The 17617-nt window shown below is 47.2% G+C and overlaps 1 protein-coding gene across 1 annotated transcript in view; it reads right to left on the bottom strand.

Moving 5' to 3' along the window:
- Positions 1 to 11948, bottom strand: part of pik3cb (phosphatidylinositol-4,5-bisphosphate 3-kinase, catalytic subunit beta) — a 235014-nt gene extending 223066 nt beyond the window's left edge. Inside the window, exon 1 of the mRNA XM_038816211.1 lies at positions 11395 to 11948. The gene's annotated coding sequence lies outside the window, so the exon portion shown is untranslated. The remainder of the gene's footprint in view (positions 1 to 11394) is intronic.
- Between the last annotated feature and the right edge of the window lie 5669 nt (positions 11949 to 17617).

Below are 17617 nucleotides of genomic sequence, written 5' to 3'. Positions count from 1 at the left end.
CCAGACTTGGGTCACTGTCTGTGCACACTCTCTCTCGGTGTGCGCGTGGGTTTCCTTCCACAGTCCAAAGATGTGCAGGTTAGGTGGATTGGCCATGCTAAATTGCCCTTAGTGTCAAAAAGGTTGGGTATGTTTGCTGGGTTACAGGAAACGGGTGGAAGTGTGGGCTTAAAAGTGGGCTGCTCTTTCCTTTTTTTTATAAATTTAGATTACCCAATTATTTTTTCCAATTAAGGGGCAATTTAGCGTGGCCAATCCACCTACTCTGCACATTTTTGGGTTGTGGGGGTGAAACCAACGCATACACGGGGAGAGGCTGCTCTTTCCTAAGGGCCGGTGCAGACATGATGGGCCAAATGATCTCCTTCTGCACTGTAAATTCTATGAAGTCTATGAAAAGACAAAGACCTGACGGCATGTGGGTCATACAGAACCATCTTGTTCCTGATAACTGATGCTAAAACTCTGGCGAGGCGACTGACTGGAGAGCCACTTGCCAGAAGTAATCGCGAAAGATCAGACTGTGTTTGTCAAGGGCAGACAGCTAATGGCAAACATCAGACGCCTGCTGAACGTCATAACGACGCCACCCGGGAGGAGACACCAGAGCTGATCATCTCCCTGGACATGAAGGCTTTCTATCGAGTGGAATGGAAATACCTGCTGGAGGTGCTTGAACAGTTTGGTTTTGGGCCAGTGTTCACCTCATGAGTGAAACTACTATACAGTGCTCCCATGGAGAGCATACTGACCAACTTCACCAGTTCTGAATATTTCCAACTGCACAGAGGTGAGGCAAGGATGCCCATTGTTCCTGCTGCTGCTCACTCTGGCCATCGCACTTAGATCAGCGACGGGGTAGACAGGAGTCAGGGAGCACAGAGTTTCACTCTATGCAGATGAGAGACATGCCATTCAAACTGGTCCAAACAAGATAGCTCACATCTGCGCCACTCCAGCCTGGTGGAGGAGGTGAAGAGGGGCCTACGGAGATGGAACTCACTCCTACTCTCCTTGGCGGGAAGAGTGCAGGCGGTAAAAACAAATGGGCTGCCATGATTCCTCTTCTTATTCAGATCGCACCTGATCTGGGACCAGGGGCTGGTTTAGCTCACTCGGCTAAATCGCTAGCTTTTAAAGCAGACCAAGCAGGCTAGCAGCACGGTTCGATTCCCGTACCAGCCTCCCCGGGCAGGCACCGGAATGTGGCAACTAGGGGCTTTTCACAGTAACTTCATTGAAGCCTACTTGTGACAATAAGCGATTTTCATTTCATCCTTCCCCAAATCCTTCATCACCAGGATGGATAAACTGATCATGGCTTTTGGCTGAGTGAGAAAGACCCTAGGATATGTAAAACTGTCCTACAAAGAGGGTGGTGCATGGGAGGCTTGGTCTGCCGAACCTCCTATTCTACCATTGGGTAGCGACCACAGAGAGTGCAAGGGTGGTTGGGCGAGCCGGATGCAGAATGGGTGCTGATGTATTGGGACATCCCTTCAGGCAATGGTCACTACCCCACTTCCATTCCCCCCAGCCAAGTATTCGAGGTAATAGCCACATTTAAACCTGGAACCAGCTCAGACACCATTTCAAACTGAAGTGACATGTCTGTTCCTATACCCATCTGCAGAAACAACAGATTTGTCCCGAAGATAGACGAGATCTACAAAGCATGGAGAAAGGGAGGAGGGCTGACAGTAAAGGACCCATATGTGAACAGTAAAATGGCAACCCTGAGGGAACTAGTGGAGAAACTTCAGCTCCCTAAAGGTAATGAACTCCGCTACCTGCAGCTACGGGATGTCCTCCACATCGAAACCACTACGTTCCTCCAGATACTTGGACATCCTATTGGACAAACTATTAGCTCAGACAAACTAGGGGACAGTAAATGTGCCGGCATACAAGGACAACTGTTAGACGAGGTAAGGGCTTCACTGCGCAAAACACGAGAAAGATGGGAGGAGGGAACTGAGCATGGAATCTAGATCGAAGCTCCGCACGGTAAACTCCACTTCCTCATGTACAGGGCTGAGCCTAACGTAACTAAAGGTGGTGAACGGGGTGCACCTGACCAGGACCTGCATGAGTGGGTTCTCCCCGGAGATGGAGGATAAATGCGAGTGGTGTCGGGAGGTCCGGCCAACCACATCCACACGTTCTGGTCCTGCCCCAAGTCGGGCTGGTTCTGGACCACCTTCTTCGAGGCCATGCCCAAGGTGATGAGGGTGAAGATGGATCCACGCCCATTGGTGGCGGTCTTCGGGGTAAAAGAACATCAAGAGCTCTCTGTGGGGAGAGGGGCAGATGTCCTGGCCTTCGTCCCCTGATCGCCCAATGGAGACTCCTGCTCTGATGGAGGTCAGCAGTGCTACCCAAGGCCTCAGACTGGCTATCTGACCTAGAGGAGTTCCTAAAACTAGAAAAAATAAAAGTTTGCCAGTGAAGGATAGAGGAAGGGTTCCAACATATATGGAAGCAATTCAGCAGCCCCTTTGAAGACCTGTTTGTGACCAGCAACTGTGAGTGGGTAGGGAGGGGGTTGCACAGGTGCCCACAAATGGCAACACATTAATACCGTCATACAAAGGGCATAACCGCCATGCCGGACCTCATCTACTGTTTTGCCTCATCCTGGGGTGCGGTACTCAGTGGGCTTCTTCATGCTATAAAAGGGGCAGCGCGGGTTATATAGTTACCATGCCAATTGCTACAATGTATATAGACCACCTGTCTTTCTTTTCTCCCCATAACTAACTGTCTTTTTTAAAATGTTTAACATTAGTGTAAATTTTACACACAAGAATCCCTACAGTGCAGAAGGAGACCATTCGGCCCATCGAGTCCGGACTGACTCTCTGAAAGGGCACCCTACCTAGGGTCAGGCCCCCACCCAATCCTTGTAACCCAACCTAATTTTTTGGACACTAAGGGGGAATTGATAATGGCCAATCCATCTAACCCGCAGATCTTTCAACTGTGGGAGGAAACTGAAGCACCCGGAGGAAACCCACGCAGACACAGCGAGAATGTGCAAACTCCACACGGGCAGTCACCCAAGGTGGAAATTGAACCCGGGTCCCTGGCGCTGTGAGGCAGCACTGTGCCACCATGTGGATAGGTATAGTAAAATGGTGTAATTTATTTATAACTTCTGTTATTATTGACACAATTGAATATGTTTATTAGATTTGCCTGTCTTAAACAAAAATATTCAATAAAAAAATTTTTTTTTGAAAGTACTGCATTATCAGAGGTGCCATGTTTTAGATGAAACATTAAACAAAGAAAGTCCTGTCTGCCTCTCAAGTGGACATACAAGATACCGTGGCACTAATTCAACTTTATTATATGCCACAGTTCCTATATTACAACAGTGATTACATAAAGCACTTTAATTCATCTAGGCCTTGAAAGGTGCTATACATGTTGTATTTTTACTGGGTGGTTGTTAACCAGAAACTCAATTATCCCTGCTCTTGCAAAGTATTTTACAATGAAGTACTTATCCAAATCCTCAACATATAATGAATTTATGATGTCAAGACAACAAATATGAAAGATTAATGGCTATAACTGACACTATTTGCTTCACCACTTATTACAACACAGAAATTGCAGAAAAATGTTCCAGATATAAACTATTTAACTATCCTTTGCTACTGTCAGTCGTAAATGAAATGTAAATTTGGGGATGTGAAGAAGCCACTTAGTCCCTCCTCACTCATTTCTGGATTACAAACATAAAACAGTCCTATTCTATCAGCTGAAAATTTGCAAGTCTACATAACTCTTGACAGTGCCGATTACTGGCTATGAAGGAAGACTCGGCAGGTCCTGGTTTGTCAATTGGGTACAATTGTCACAGCTGTTTTATTCTTTTGGTATGCACGTTAAAATAACGTGCTAACACACACACACATCTTGATCAGAATGGCGAATTCAGAGCAGGACCTGAAACTGAAAGGCTCCAGTTTGGCGACATCATGTCTTTGACATCCAGTATAACATCCACTTTCTGAATGAGACCAGCTATGATTGGAGCCGTTAACAATGACATCCACAACACAACTAACAACAACAAAGCTGCAGGCCTCAGCAACAGAACTTTGGCTTTGACACCATCCCATACCAGTTTGTTTCCAAGTTCAGGAATATGTGTACCTTTTATTGAAACCAGAACATTTGCGCTGATTTACTATGTGGAAATGTATATTCATTTGAAATAAAAAAAAGTTTCTTCTCACGTTCAGCTTTTCCACTAGTCTTATAATTATACAACTTCCGAGAATAGACATGGAGAAATTGAATACATTAAAATGCAATTTTATCTCATATAATATAATTGGCTGCCTCATTTTGGCGCAAACTTTTATTGGATGTATTGGGAAGGAGATATACGATGGACTGTGAAGAAATGATTCAAGTCTTGTCCCCAACATATGCACAATGCCCATGCTTTTTTGCCAATATGTACAAGTGTGATTGATTATCATTTCCGTATGGAGTTTGCACATTCTCTCCGTGTCTGTGTGGGTCTCAACCCCACAAACCAAAGGTGTGCAAGCTAGGTGAATTGGCCACGCTAAATTGCCCTTTAATTGGAAAAGAAATGAATTGGGTACTCCAAATTTATATTTTTTTAAATAACTGATGATTATCCAGATTTCTCAATTGTAGGAATGGGGAAAACATAAAACACTACAAGTATCATTAGGATTTAATGATCGCCAACATTTAAAAACTGATGGAATGTAATTTTGAAAATTCAATTTTGTTTTGAATAAAACAATATAGATAGGTTTATCAACAAAGTGACTGTGTCAGTGAAAATGAAGCCAAGTGCCTGTTTTGATGAATATGAAGCCAATCTTTAAAACTGAGTGGATAGAAAAGACAGCTGATTCACTGGACAAAGGGTATAGTGTTTGTTTTGTCGATGGAAGAATTTGACATTCTTCTTTTGAATCTTGTATTTTCAATATCACAGCAAGCCATTCATTCCAAAAGCTTGCTCGAATTAGTATTACTGAGCTGTACAAGAGCAGAGGATACCAGGTCTTGCGCTGAGTTAAATGATTTCAGTTGGGGTCGTAAAAAACGGACACAGTCTACCTAGATTAGGAAAGGTTGGAAAAATAGAACAGGGTTCTAACTCCGGATCACTACCCTTCAACTCCTGATGGAAATGGTGCAAGTGAATATTAGGTGGGAACGAAATCTGTGATGCCAATCCTGTGGAGTACTCTGCTGGTGCTTGTTATTAAATTTACACATATAGAATGACCCTGGCTGTCGAAAGTTGTACTCTGCCAGGAGTATGCACTTTAAAAAGCGGGAGAAGATCAAAAAACTTTTTTTAAAAATAATGCTTGCATATGGCCTGTTATAAAACTAGACACTCAACTCCTATTTTTACGCCAGAGCAGGCAAGTTATTTCCAAATGGTCCATAATTTTCAGAGTCTTGGCCTACTCAAGTCATAAAAATAACAAATTATGATGCTGCAGTCCACAAGTGCTGAATTATGCCTTACCCATAAATCATTTATTATGTTTACAGTCCCTGTGGCAATTCTTCATTCGGACCGCAAGCCAGGTCAAAACAGCAGGAACATCCGCTGTAAATAAGTAATCGTAAACTGAAAGCAAAACACTGAAGCCTCCATAAATCTGAAATAAGAGCAGAAAATGCTGCAAATGCTCAGCAGGTCAACAGCATTTGTCAAGCAGACACTAAGGAAGAAAGACACTGCACTGAAGTACCAATGATCGCAGTGAATAGGTTAACCTGGTGCAGAAGACAACCACTTTTTTTCTGTGCTAACATTAATGCCCTTGCATTTACTTAGTGTATAAATCAGCACCTTCCCCCTCCTCCGCTCCCCTGCATCCGCACTCTTCAGCTCCACATACTTTACCTTTTACTTGCATGGTAGTTAGCCGCACTTTTTCATCCTAAAATTGAATATTTATACTGCATGTGGGATAAAGCAGGCGATAGTGGTGGTGTTGTGAGATGTGTGGGAGCTTAAGACATGCTCACACAGACCACAATATACGTAGCATGATGAACAGAAATGGATCCTCCAGCAAAAGGAATCAAATTGCTTTCAAGCTAAAAATCATAATATTTGCTAACTCGTTAAATATCTATGCAGGGAGTGAATTCAGCGCTGATGAAAATCTGGTGCGAGAATGGAAGAAGAAATCCCCATTGAAGGAGATGCCCCGGACCAAATGCACCATGAGAATGGGGTCCAACAACTGGTACTGATCGTGAGAAGCAAGTATCAGAATGGATCCTCAAAAATCATTGGATTGTCACCAGAAATGCAATGTGTATATACGTAAAGTAGACAAAATCAAACTCTAAATCCAGCAAAGATTTCAGAGCAAACAGCTAGTTTGTGCTTTATGGAATGAAACTAGACAGTATTGTGACAGTCCAAGATTGCTCAGAGACTACCAAGAGAACTCAATGCCAACGTTACCATAAATTGTAGCATATAAAACTGCCAACCTTAGAGATGACCCCACTTTTCCAGGCCCAAGAATAATATTTCACCAAAATATTCAGCATATAATTCAACCATAACATCTTATACCCGCATCTGTAGTCAGCCTCATTTTTCACCCCACAAATGTACGCTTTGCTTACTGGTATCTTGGTCGCAAGGTACCGTAGAATCCTTAAAATGCAGAAGGAGGCCATCTGGCCCAATGAGTCTGCACCGACCCTCTGAAAGAGTACTTCACCCAATCCCACTCTCCCACCCTATCCCACTAACCCCTGATCCCGACCGACACATCTTTGGACACTGAGGGCAATTTTTAGCATGGCCAATCCACCTAACCTTCATAGCTTTGGACTGTGGGAGGTAACCGGAGCACCTGGAGGAAACCCAGGCAGACACGGGGAGAACATGCAAACTCCACACAAACAGTTACCCAAGGCCAGAATTGAACCCGGGCCCCTGGGGCTGTGAAGCAGCATTGCTAACCATCGTGCAGCCATTCAGGGATCAAGCAGGTGTTATGGGCTGTAATACAAGAATGCACGGGAGTTTAGACATGCCCACTCTTTGCATAGGATACCAATAGGGGAGATGTCATGGTAGATTCTCTACAGAGAGAGGGTGGGTGCATGGAATGCACTGCCGGCAGAGGTGGTGGAGTCAGAGTCATAATGTCAACCAACCACACCCATACTGGCACTTCACTTTTATACTCGGCATATAAATTGATCCTCCTTTCTGGAAGGATTTTGAGGCTTCAAAAATTGACTTGTGCAGACATCTACGATACCAGTTTCCAGCTGTTCACCATCAGACAATGACACAAATTCAGGTGCCTCAACATGGATGAAGTGCCCTTGAATTTTGATATGCCCAGCAGCCACATTGTGGAGTGGAAAGGTTCAATATCAGTTCTGGTGACAGCACACGAGAAGATAAGATTCACAATGGTACTTGTCTACATGGATAAAGGAATGTAATTGGAACTTATGCTAAATCCCAAACCATGTTGAACTGCAAGTTGCCTGCAGGTTGTTTTAGTGCATGTCTGTGACAATGGTTAGATGGATGAGGAGGGAGTGAAATTTTGGACCAATAATGTGTGCAATAGGCTCCCCAATGGCCTACAAAGCAATGCAGCTTATTAGTGTGTGTGTGTTATGTTCGGACACCACATAACTGATGAGACCAAGTGGTGCTTGTGAAGAGATAAAACCCACACTGGAGTTATACCAGGATCTATTGTTTGTAGTTCAACATCTGGATGTGTCCTCCAAAAATCATCCAAGGATCATATTCACACCAAATGGAATAGATGGATGCTTGACAGAGAAAGAAACCTGATTAAAAAGAGTGGAAATATGCTTACTGCCCCATTTGATATTCTGTGCGTTTCCATTATCAAATCGTGGGATGTTATTAGTGCATAAAGTGACATCAGTAGGTTAAAAAAAATGGAGAGGAAGATGATTTGTTGTGGAGGAATGATTGTGAAAGTGAAATTGCCAAATCTGATCTTTAGTGGGATCCTTACGATGATGCCACAGCCAAAATGGCTCTGAATGAATTTTATTTACACAAGATGCTGAAGACAATACATTGGGCAGCACAAGTGACTAGCACTGTGGCTTCACAGCTCCAGGGTCCCAGGTTCAAATCCCTGCTGGGTCACTGTCTGTGCAGAGTCTGTACGGTCTCCCCGTGTCTGCGTGAGTTTCCTCCGGGTGCTCCGGTTTCCTCCCATAGTCCAAAAATGTGCGGGTTAGGTGGGTTGGCCATGATAAATTGCCCTTAGTGTTAGGAGGGGTTATTGGGTTACGGGAATAGGGTGGAAGTGAGAGCTTGAGTGGGTCGGTGCAGACTCGATGAGCCGAATGGCCTCCTTCTGCACTGTATGTTCTATGTCTATGTCTTTGATGGTTTAAAATGCATTGATTGTGGTTAAAAGGTATAGTTGTCCAATCAATAAACTGTGCCACATTAATAAAAATTACCAGTGCTCTTTTCTTCCTCCACAATTCAAAATGATGACGACCTACACCAGCAGTTCACATTTTGTACTTGGCTTGACCACCATGTTTGGAGGCTTCAAAGACCACCACGATCTACAGTGGTGCCTTTCCTCATACAACGTCAAAGTAAATGACCACATATTCCGCTTTTGGTTTGGAGACGAACATTTTTAAAAATATAAATTTAGAGTACCCAATTATTTTTTTCCAATTAAGGGACAATTTAGCGTGGCCAATCCAGCCAGCCTGCACATCTTTGGGTTGTGGGGGAGGAACCCACGCAAACACGGGGAGAATGTGTAAACTCCACACGGACAGTGACCCAGAGCCGGGATCGAACCTGGGACCTCGGCGACGTGAGGCAACAGGGCTAAACCACTGCACCACCATGCTGCCACAGGAGATGAATATTGACAATGGAAGATATTTGTATGCTGTTCTTGTGCCCTGGAATCTTTCACATCTACTCAAGAGGATTTTGTGCTCAAGTCTCTGGAATTAGAACTTTTAACTCCAAGGTTGATTAATGGCTGATCCATGGCTGATTAATGTCCCAGGTCTACTATGAAATGTAAATGCTCTATTTTTATCTCCATAGATACTACCTGACCTGTTGAATATTTCCAGCATTTTACATTTCTACTTTAATGGTCGACTAAATTCATGAGGAAATACACAGCATAAATACGTCTGACATTTTACCAACACCATATGGCAGGTAACATGTGGTCAAGCTCATTGGTGCCATAGATATAGATATCAAGAATTCAACTTAGATATTTTGTTCAAATTTTAAATCAAATTGTTCCTTTCTCCAAAGAAAACTGCTCGTTGTAAATTAGAATCAAATCTAGATTTCAGAAATTGTGGGAATTTTGTGATCAAGTTGTACACCATGAGTAGACGTAGAGACCTCCACCACCATCCAGTGAAACAGACACTCCATCTCCTCCAGATATCAAAATTGTTATATTGTGCAAATGTAAATTAAGCAAAGACAAGAACGGGCTCCTTATTGTTTACATTTGCTGAAATGCATCAGCTAAACACTACATGGATTTTGCCAGAATTTAAAGGTAAGTTAACAAACACCCAAGACCAAGGAAGTGTGTTTTCTGCTCATGGGACTGGTGGGAAAGAAATGGCCACAAAAATGATCCAACACATTGTGGTAGAACTCCTGCTTCTGAGTCAGAAGGTTGTGGTTCAAATCCCACTCCAGCGCACATACTCTAGGCTGACCATGGCACAAAGGGAGTGCTGCATTGTTGCAGGTGCCATCTTTTGTTTGACACCCTCAGTCTCTCCCCTCACGTGGAATTAAAGATGTACATCGAATTTGAAGAGGGGCGGGGAGAAATCGGCAGTACCCTCAACCTACATCACTGAAGCAGATTGTTTGATCATTTATCTCCTTGTGGTTCTTGGAAGCTTTTTGCAGTATGCAAATTGGCAGCTGCACTTCTTACATTAACATTAATGACTGTACATCAAAGGTATTGCTATGAAGAGCTTTGTCATTCTAAGGTTGTGAAATGTGTAATATAAGTGCATGTGTTTTTTAAAACTTTAATGTCAAGGTCACTTTTAGAATGTGTACCATGCATTTGAAGCCATTCCTGTCACTAGTTAACCTGGGTTGTTCTCCTTCGAGAGGAGAAGGTGGAGGGTGGACCTGATCAAGGTGTACAAAATTATGAAGAACACAGATAAAAAGAAATGTTTCCCTTTGGTTGAGCCGTCAATAACCAGGGGAAAATAGATTTAAGGTGATGGGCAGAGATTGCGGGGGGGGGGGGGGGGGGGGAATGGAGGAAAAACTTTTTTCACCTGAAGGGTGGTGCAAATCTGGAACTCTGCCCGAAAGGGTGGTAGAGGTGGGAACCCTCAACATTAAAAGGAGCACTTGAAATGCCATAGCATACAAGGTTACCGACCTGTGAAGTGCTGGAAAATGGGATTAGTATGGATAGGTGCTTGATGGCCGCCACAGATACGATGGGCCGAAGGGTCACGTTATGTGCTGTAAAACTAACTTTTTTTAAAGTGACCATTCAGGGTCAAAAATAATTTTGTCCAAACTAAAAAATCCACATCTTTAAATCAGAAATTGGACACAGATCATTACAGTGGGTACAACTCCTCCACTATTCATTTGCAAACGTCAGTCATCGCAGGTTGGCATGAGTAGCAGTGCAGTCCCAGGGTATCTGGTTCAGTTCAGTCGGCATGTATAGCGTTACACACACAAAAAAGACGGCATTTAGACACCAGCCCGTGTCTGTATCGCTACAGGTCGGGGCACAGGCACCAGAGGGTCCTGTCTCCAACTTGTGACTGGCCTGGAGTGACTGGAGTTTGAGTAAGTACTGATCGCCGTCCCAATGGTGGCGTTGACACAGAGTGAAATCAGACATGGGCAACTGCCTTGTCTGCCGAAGGAGGATGAATTGTTTTTCAAATCAATCAAACTCTCGTCCCAGTGACTGGCACAGATGTGAGACAATAAAATGTACAAAGGGAAAGGCGATCATGAAAAGGCAAAAGGAACGTGCAGGTAGCGGATAGAATTATGAATGACACAAACCAGCAGCTCCCCACCTTAAAAAACAATCATGCTTAAAGAAGACAACCCTCCTCTGAGCGCCAGCCAGCCTCTCTGCAACACTTAGGAACACACACACACTATATCACACACACACCAACAAACTCCCCACAAAGTTTGACCCGATCCAGAAAACTTTCGGAATCCAAAAACTGCCAATGAGATCATCCGGCAACCGTGAATTTTACTGACAAAAGAAAGTGTTACTTTTTTAAAAGCAGTTACTTAAACGCTACTTTTGAGAAGTAACAAGTTACCTTTCAAAGAAAAGCTTCTCTGTAACGATCCGAGATGAATTTGCCGAGCTGTCCTTCAGCCGAGCTCTCAACACTCAGCCGGTATTTCGCAGCAAAACTCTTTTAATTCGCTCGCTTTTTGATCTTCAGGCGGCCAGACCCGGCTCTTTGTTATGGGGAGTTTTTTGTTGTTGTTGCTGCTGCTACTGCAGCTGTGGTGTTGTCTCGTGTTGTAACTCTTCCTGATGATTTCGGATGGTTACTTTCAGCCAGGTCAGTTACAGGGAAACTGACCAACCCGGCCAGCCGGCTGCTACAACAACTCCCAACTTCGCCGCGACAGCGCAGCGCAGAGCCTAAGGCAGGAAAATCAGCAGAGATTTCACCCGGAAATACATTTGCACACAGCCCTCCTTTGGTACAACTAGCTGCTCCGTGTGTTGGATTTATATAAACCAATTTAATAATTGATTGCACACAAGGCAAGTCGAGAGATGGCTTAATGATTCATTTGCAGTAAATGTCACCCGTACTGGTTTTCTTTGGCACGAAAAGTTTTGTAATGGACATTTTAATTGAGAGATAATATAATTTGAAACCTTTTAAAATTCCTTTAGGATACACACAATGCTGGAAATTGTACTTGCTATTATTTCCCATTGTTTTCGAATGTGTCCGCATTGTCGTAGCAGACTATTATTGTAACAGTGTGGGTGGGTAATTTGGGATTCCGGGCTATGGGTATGATTGTGGTGAATGTATTATGCCAATAATCCACCCATTGTATTGGTATCTGTGGCGTTGTCCTTGTATTTGTATCTGTGCTATGCTATTTCCCTTGTGGGCTTCTCCTATGGGCCATTGTATGGCATTATCCATAGGGGAACATGTTGGGGCATGTATGGGCTCTGCCCATGGCTCCTCCCCATGAAGGGAGGTATAAAGAACAGTCGACCTGTAGGCGGTTCTCAGTATAGGATCAATCGCAGACAGGCACTCTTCTAAATTGATTAAAGCCACGGTTACTTCTACTCTTGTCTCGAGTGAATTGATGGCCTCATGTGCGCGACACATCCTCACCACTCGTCGCCAGCATCCCGGGGAATCGCTAGAAGACTACCTACGCGACCTCAAAGTCCGCGCAAGCAGCTGCAACTACCAGGCCATTACGGCCACTCAACATATGGAACTCGCCGTCCGAGACATCTACGTGGCGGGAGTCCGGTCCAACTACGAGAGACAGCACCGACTCGAAAAGCGGACCATGGACCTGGATCAGATGGTAAAGTTAGCCTCCTCTCTGGAAGTAGCGTTCCAGAGCCTTAACACGTTCCCGGCTGACCATGCGACCCCCTCATCGACCCCCGACCAAAGACTACCCCAGGCCTGTGCTGCACGGCCGCCCGCCCATCATGGGGGGGGCTACCCTGCTATTTCTGCGGCCAGTCCCAACACTCCTGGCAGCACTGCCCGGCCCGTAACGCGAACTGCAGCAGCTATGGGAGAAAAGGACATTTCGCCAAAGTTTGCCTGGCCAGGTTCAAGAACTCGAACTCACAGGCCCAATCCTCAGACTCACAGGCCTGCAGTGTGGCAGCGTGTCTGCCGACTCCGCCCCCTGCAGACGCGTCATCAGCCTCGTGCTATCTGTGTGGGCAGCCATTTTCCAGCCCTCACAGCACGTACGAGACTCACGGGGGCCGCCATCTTGGCCATCCTCCCCCACGTGGCCGGCCACGTGCGAACCATGGGGGCCACCATCTTGGACACCATCTTCCTCACCGCCTGCCACACACGACCAACGGGGGCCGCCATCTTGGCTGCCATCTGCTACGCCGCTCGGCGCGTACGATCTACAAGGGCAGCCATCACGGAGCCGCCCCAGTACCTCCGACCACTCCGGCTACCCGCAACTCAGCGCAGTCACCCTGGACCAGTCGCGACCCAAGCACCTCCGGAGGTCTATGATTTTTTTTTTTATAAATGTTTTTTATTGAGTTTTCATGTTTTATATATGACAAGTTACAAATTATTAGAGAGAAAAAAGAAAACACAAAAATTTAACATGTATATTTACAGGTAAGCATCTTTATAACAACAATTGTGGCCGCCCCCTTTAGCCAGCATACATATTTTACATTCCCCAATATGGCCGAGGCACATGTTTATAGGCATTTATTTATAGTTTGGTTTTGGGCCTTAGCTTGCCATCAAACCCACAACCCCCCCCCCCCCCCCCCCCGGCCACCTTCCCCCGATTCCCGTCCATTTTCCCCTGATCCTTGGCCACCCGGCTATTCTTCCTTTTGAACGTTGGCCACAAACAGGTCCCGGAATAGTTGCATGAATGGCTCCCACATTCTATGGAAGCCGTCGTCCGACCCTCAGATGGCGAATTTGATTTTCTCCATTTGGAGAGATTCCGAGAGGTCGGACAGCCAGTCTGCAGCTCTGGGCGGTGCTGCTGACCGCCAGCCAAACAGGATTCTACGGCGGGCGATCAGGGAGGCAAAGGCAAGGGCGTCCGCCCTCCTCCCCAGGAATAGATCTGGCTGGTCTGAAACCCCGAAGACCGCTACTATCGGGCATGGCTCCACCTTCACCCCCACCACTTTGGACATAGCCTCGAAGAAGGCTGTCCAGTAATCCACAAGTCTGGGACAAGACCAGAACATGTGGGCGTGGTTGGCCGGGCCTCTTTGGCACCGTTCACATCTGTCCTCCACCTCCGGGAAGAACCTGCTCATACGGTTTCTCGTTAAGTGGGCTCTATGTACCACTTTTAGGTGCGTCAGGCTGAGCCTTGCGCACGTGGAGGTGGAGTTGACCCTATGCAGTGCTTCGCTCCAGAGTCCCCACCCTATCTCCATCCCCAGGTCGTCCTCCCATTTCCTTCTTGTTGCGTCCAGTACAGTGTCGTCCCTTTCTACCAGTCGGTCATACATGTCGCTACAGTTCCCTTTCTCTAGGATACTTGCGTCCAGTAGGTCTTCCAGTAGTGTCTGTCGTGGCGGTTGTGGGTACGTCCTTTCGTAGGAAGTTTTTGAGCTGCAGGTACCATAGCTCGTTCCCCCCAGCTAGCTGAAATTTCTCTGTCAGTTCGTCCAGTGTTGCGATCCTGTCGTCCGTGTATAGGTCCCTGACTGTCAGTGTCCCCCCGTCCTGCCTCCACCTTTTGAAGGTGGCGTCAGTCAGTGCTGGTGTGAACCTATGGTTGTTGCAGATGGGAGCCTTGTCCGACATTTTGGTCAGGCCAAATTGCTGCCACAGTTGGTTCCAGGATTGGAGGGTGGCTGTCACCACTGGGCTGCTGGAGTGTTTTTTGGGTGGGGATGGGAGTGCTGCCGTGGCGAGGGCCTGGAGGGAGGTCCCCATGCAGGAGGCCTCCTCCGCACGCACCCACTCAGCTTCTGGCTCCTGGATCCATCCCCTTACTCGCTCGGCTGTTGCCGCCCAGTGGTAGAATTGTAGATTCGGGAGGGCTAGCCCCCCCTGGATTTTGTTTTTTGTAGGACCTTCTTTGGGATCCTAGCATTTTTACCCCCCCATACGAACGCCATGATAAGTTTGTCCAGCTCTTTGAAAAAGGCCTTGGGGATGTAGATCGGAATGGATCTAAACAGGAAGAGGAACCTGGGCAGTACATTCATTTTGATCATCTGGACTCTCCCCGCGAGGGAGAGCGGGAGTGTGTTCCATCTTTGCAGGTCCTTTTTAACTTCCTCCGTCAGGCTGGTGAGGTTCCATTTGTGGGTCCCTTTCCAGTCATGGGCTATTTGGATCCCCAGGTAGCGGAATTTGTGTCAGGCTTGTTTGAACGGCAGCCCCTTTAGTGCTGCCCCCCCCCCCCCCCCCCCCCCCCGCCCCCCTCTCCCCCCCTTGCGGGTGTACTGGGAAGATCTCACTTTTGCTCATGTTGAGTTTGTAGCCCGAGAAGGCTCCAAACTCTTTCAGGAGCGCAATGATTCCGTCCATGCTGCTTTGTGGTCCGAGATATAGAGGAGCAGATCATCCGCATAGAGTGAGACTCTGTGCTCTCTACCTCCCCTTCGGATCTCCCTCCAATTTTTTGCTGCCCTGAGCGCGATTGCTAACGGTTCGATTGCTAGTGCGAACAGCAGCGGGGACAGTGGGCATCCTTGTCTGGTGCCCCTGTGCAGCTGGAAGTATTGGGAATTGGCGGAGGTCTATGATGACCGTCCGGGTAAACGGGCACGAGACGCCTTGCCTTTTCGACTCCGGGAGCACAGAGAGCTTAATTCACCCGGACATGGTAAGACGCTGCTCACTCACAATTTTCCCGGTGCACCAAACCATCTCCCATGCCTCTGGCTCGCACTCGGTGCAAATCTGAGGATGCCGAGTACGCCAATTTTAAATTATATGTGCTCCCAGACGTCTGCGCTCCTCTCCTATTGGGACTAGATTACCAATGCAACCTCAGGAGCCTGAAGTTCGGGGGGGCCCTACCCCACTCACCATATGCAGCCTCGCGACCCTAAAAGTCGACCCTCCCCCACTCTTCGCAAACCTCACCGCTGACTGCAAACTAGTCGCCACCAGAAGCAGGTGGTACAGCATACAGGACAGGACTTTTATCAGGTCCGAGGTCCAGCGACTCTAGTGGGAGGGAGTCATCGAGGCCAGCAATAGTTCCTAAAGGGCTCAGGTGGTGGTTGTCAAGACCGGGGAAAAGAACCGGATGGTTGTAGATTATAGCCAAACCATAAACCGGTACACGCAAGTCGATGCGTACCCCCTTCACCGGATCGCAGACGTGGTAAACCAGATCGCACACTACTGGGTGTTCCCCATGGTGGATCTGAAGTCTGCATACCACCAGCTCCCAACCCGCCCAGAGGACCGCCACTACACGGCCTTTGAGGCAGACGGCCGCCTTTTCCACTTCCTCCGGGTCTCCTTTGGCGTCACGAATGGGGTTTCGGTGTTCCAAAGAACAATGGACCGAATGGTGGACCAGTACGGGCTGCAGGCCACATTTCCATACTTGGACAATGTCACCATCTCTGGCCATGATCAGCAAGACCACGACGCCAACCTGAACAAATTTCTCCAATCCGCCCAAACCCTAAACCTCACGTACAACAAGGAGAAATGCGTTTCCCGCACAAACAGACTAGCCATCCTCGGCTACGTCGTGGAAAACGGGGTTCTAGGACCCGACCCTGACCGTATGCGCCCCCTCCTGCAACTTCTCCTCCCCCACTACCCCAAGGCCCTGAAGGGGTGCCTCGGGTTCTTTTCATATTATGCCCAGTGGGTCCCCAACTATGCGGACAAAGCTCGCCCACTAATCAAGGCCACCATCTTCCCACTGGCAACTGAGGCCCGCCAGGCCTTCAGCTGCATCAAGGCGGACATCGCCAAAGCCGCGATGCGCGCGGTGGACGAGTCCGTACCCTTCCAGGTGGAGAGCGACGCATCAGAGGTCGCTCTCGCCCCTACCCTCAATCAAGCAGGCAGACCGGTAGCATTTTTTTCACGCACCCTCACCGCCTCCGAAATTCGGCACTCCTCAGTCGAGAAGGAGGCCCAAGCCATTGTGGAAGCCGTACGGCACTGGAGGCACTACCTCGCTGGTAGGAGGTTTACCCTTGTCACCGACCAACGATCGGTAGCCTTCACGTTCGACAATACGCAGCGGGGCAAAATCAAGAACGATAAGATCTTGAGGTGGAGCATCGAACTCTCCACCTATAATTACGATATAGTATATCGTCCTGGGAAGCTCTACGAGCCCCCAGATGCCCTGTCCCGCGGCACATGCGCCATCGCGCAAGTTGACTGACTATGGGTTATCCACGATGACCTCTGCCACCCGGGGGTCACCCGGCTTATCCACTATATCAAGGCCCGCAACCTGCCCTACTCCACCGAGGAGGTCAGAGCCATGACCAGGGATTGCCAGATCTGTGCGAAGTGTAAACCGCACTTCTATCGACCAGATAAGGCCCACCTGGTAAAGGCATCCTGGCCCTTTGAGCGCCTCAGTATCGATTTCAAAGGGCCCCTCCCCTCCAATAGCCGCAATACATATTTCCTCAATATTATTGATGAGTTCTCCCGCTTCCTCTTTACAATCCCTTGCCCCGACATGACCACGTCCACAGTCATTAAAGCCCTACATAGTGTCTTCACCCTGTTTGGTTTTCCCAATTATGTCCACAGTGACCAGGGCTCGTCGTTCATGAGCGACGAACAGCGTTAGTACCTGCTCAGTAAG

This window comes from Scyliorhinus canicula, chromosome 13 (assembly GCF_902713615.1).
Source record: "Scyliorhinus canicula chromosome 13, sScyCan1.1, whole genome shotgun sequence".
Lineage (NCBI taxonomy): Eukaryota > Metazoa > Chordata > Chondrichthyes > Carcharhiniformes > Scyliorhinidae > Scyliorhinus > Scyliorhinus canicula.
This window is presented reverse-complemented; position numbering and strand designations above follow the sequence as displayed.